This window comes from Aplysia californica, unplaced genomic scaffold, assembly GCF_000002075.1.
Source record: "Aplysia californica isolate F4 #8 unplaced genomic scaffold, AplCal3.0 scaffold00728, whole genome shotgun sequence".
Taxonomy (NCBI): Eukaryota; Metazoa; Mollusca; class Gastropoda; order Aplysiida; family Aplysiidae; genus Aplysia; species Aplysia californica.
In genome coordinates, this window is record NW_004797998.1 from 70609 (window position 1) to 74499 (window position 3891).

The following is a 3891-nucleotide window of genomic DNA, read 5'->3' on the forward strand; positions in this document are numbered from 1 at the left end:
ACACACATCCACAGGCCAATATGTCACACACACGTCCACATGTCACACACACGTCCACATGTCACACACACGTCCACATGTCACACAAACGTCCACAGGCCAATATGTCACACACATGTCCACATGCCTCTCTTTACACTGTTTTACAGCACCAGATACCCCACATCAGACAGACATGTCAGACAGACACGTCAGACAGACACGTCAGACAGAGATGTCAGACAGACACGTCAGACAGACAGAACTTATCAACAAGGATGAAAATACAGCACAATACAGTCATTTATTCTCAAATTTTCAAAATAAGATGAAATCATCAAACCTACCCTGTCTCCCCATGGTTCCTGTTCAAATGGTCAGTTCCAACAGAGCAAGGTTGACAAATATCTCAGAAAAAGGAGAAAGAGAAAGACAGATTGAGAGAAAGAAACAATTTTTAAAAATCTGTTGTCGGACCAAAGACACTAAGTTGAAGAGACAAAACCTAAAAAGATCCAAAAACATTGACAGAGCACCACATTGGAACACGAGTGGAATCCATGGAGAGAAACTTTCCCCCACCCCGGGCCCATCCCTCCCCGGCACAAAGCCGACAGCTCATGCTGCTCTCGCTCTTCTACAGTCCACCATCTACACAAACACTTTACGCAACAAGATAAATCTCTCAAATACACTTTTGTCATATATATATATACATTTCTTCCTTTGTCATATATATATATACATTTCTTCCTTTGTCATATATACAAAAGCATTCTCCTCAATAACACCACTTTCAGAACAACTGATCAGACTGATCATCAATTTTTGAAAACACAATGTCCCACCACACGTCAGAGTTAACCACGGCGTGACATATACGCCAGAGTTAACCACGGCGTGACATATACGCCAGAGTTAACCACGGCGTGACATATACGTGACATATACGCCAGAGTTAACCACGGCATGACATATACGTGACATATACGCCAGAGTTAACCCCCTCGAGACAAGTCAGAGTACACAGGTGATTGCACACATGAACATGAAGAAAAAAGAAACCACAGGGCAGGTTGAAGACAAAAGGCTAGGAAATGAATTCTAACTGCAAAACTTATCCCCAACAATAAATACATAATTCACATGAACTGTGAAATGAAATCAACAATACAAACAAAAAAACCCCAAACCAAATCATGTATTTTTGATTCTAGTGGCTTTGTAGAAACAATAGACAATAATATTAATCAGCAACTTTGCACAGAAAATACATTCACATCTCTAAACACGGAAAAAAAAAAAAGCAACGAAAAAGAGATATGAACAGAAAGCAACGAAACGTGCAAAATGATTCATTTGTGGGAAAATAGTTCCTTGCAGCAAAACATTCGTTTTATCGGAGATGTGCAAACAAGGACAAAATTGGTCAACATCGACGGAGCAGCTGGGTACAGAGGTAGGTCTACCACAGGTCAACATCTCAGCTCGTGGCAATCAACGTCCAACACTCCGCCAAAACCATCTCCATTTTTCTTCCCCAAACCTCCAATCTATCAAGAAAAGTCAATAAGTCAGCTTGTACTTCTCTGCATGTCCCAACTATTTCTAAACTCTCGCAATTTTAAACAGATGATGTTCTTTCTGTGAAAATATCAAAAATATCCAAAATATCAAATTGCTTTACATTTTCTATGGCGTACGTCTTCCTACAGTATTTCTGTCTCCAGTGACCTACTTTCACAGGCACATTCCCCACAGCCTCAGGACACAATATCTGGGGTCTACAAGGCCCAAATGTTCTCAATATAACCCTAAACCTAACCCTAACCCTAAACCTAACCCTAACCCTAACCCAGCTTCAACTTAAGCAAAAAACAAAACAAAAAAAGGAAAAAAGTTTGTTTTTCCACAACACATAATCTACAGCAATAGAAGCGAATGTGTTGTGGAAGGACTACCGCTACATCTGCAACACAAACTTTTGTCACTCGAAAAACAAGAAACAAAATTACGGGAAGGGGAAGTCATATCCTGGAAAACCCCGAAATCCCACCACTTTTTTGTGTACAAATGTTGAGCAGCCACGCGGGTCAGGGAAAACATCCAACCAGACGTCCAGCGTGGTCGGACACCAGATGTCCAGCGCGGCCAATTGGACACCAGACGTCCAGCGCGGTCAGTTGGACACCAGACGTCCAGCGCGGTCCATTGGACACCAGACGTCCAGCGCGGTCAATTGGACACCAGACGTCCAGCGCGGTCAATTGGACACCAGACGTCCAGCGCGGTCAATTGAACACCAGACGTCCAGTGTGGTCAGTTGGACACCAGACGTCCAGTGTGGTCAGTTGGACACCAGATGTCCAGCGCGGTCAATTGGACAAACTAGACCAAACTGATAGTGAAAGTCTGCCACTAGAGACAGCACAAGGGTTCATGTTGCGGCCTCCCACAAGATCAGCTCAGCGTCTCATCAACCAAGCACAGTAATGATACAAATCAGAACATGCACTAGTACAAGTATAAATAAATCTATCAAAAAGCAGCCGTCACAAAACTGAACGACCTGCTGGAAAATACAGAGTCGAGCATGGCCACAGAATGAGAAGTTCATTGAGATACGCATCATCATAGCATCTTGGTTCCTAACAATGAACGTCAACTCCACTCTTAAAAATGTGGTGTCTCTCTCACACTCACGCACTCACACACACCCACACACACATACACTCAGACACGCACCCACACACACAGTAAAAATGTTCTCTTCACTGTACTGCGAAATATATATATACATCATAAAATTCCCAGCAAGCGAGTCCCAGCGCTTCCCCGAACCCTTCTCCCTGTCCCCCACACACACAGACACACACACATACACACCCACACCAGACCACAGGGGCACAACATGTGGATGTGTGTACTCTTTTGCCAAAAAACGAGGAAAAAAAACAACTTCAATGTTCAGCAATTTCCCACTTCATAAGAGCGATCAGCCCCTGTACACAGGATGCTCAGACATATGACATTTGAAAGACAGACAAACAGACATATATATAGATAAATCTGACACACACACAAGTTCCCACACAGGCAATAGGCCTATATATAAACAACCTCACTGATATGAACTCACACCAAAAAAACTCCCCAAACAAAACAGATGATCCAGGACTTTTTTGACAAAGCTAACAGCTACGCCCTTATAGTAACCAACAGTTGTGGTGTTATACTGTAGAAATCTTCCCAAACTTCATCTATGCCACACAGAAATGTTAAGAAGCCCATGGAACCAAATCTAATCTTGGCATCGTGGTGGGGGAACCACAAAAAACTAGGAACAATCGAGATGGCTGCAATTCACCAGGAAAGGGAAAACCCTTTCTAATCTGGGCTAACAAGGAACCGACTAATTTACAAATAATAGACCCAAAAGCATTATAATTCAAGGCCATTAAATCCACTAAAATCTGTTGTTTTCCAGTCGTCATTGGTGTCCAGTGTTTTTTGTCTTAAAGGATCACATATACAGAAATAACTCCATCAGACAAGAGGGGTTCGGGAAAACATTCGAGAGAGAAGTCCACCAAACAAAACTCCCAGCTTCCAACCCTCCCAGCTGTCCACGTCCAACGTTCTCGGTGATGATGAGATGACGTCTGGCCATGGAGAACATTGGCCCTTGTTCCCCGCACCACACACACAGTTCACACACACACACACTTCACTGTGAGAGTCACACACACACACACACACACACACACCAGTCCACTGTGAGAGTCACACACACACACACACACTTCACTGTGAGAGTCACACACACACACACACACACACACACCAGTCCACTGTGAGAGTCACACACACACACACACACTTCACTGTGAGAGTCACACACACACACACACA

At 43.4% G+C, this 3891-nt stretch overlaps 1 protein-coding gene across 1 annotated transcript in view; it reads right to left on the minus strand.

The window, feature by feature from the left end:
- Positions 1-264: 264 nt before the first annotated feature.
- The window catches only part of LOC101855524 (palmitoyltransferase ZDHHC15B), a gene marked incomplete in the record, with an annotated part of 44143 nt that continues 40516 nt past the window's right edge, over positions 265-3891 (minus strand). The window contains 1 exon segment of the mRNA XM_013088359.2: positions 265-3720.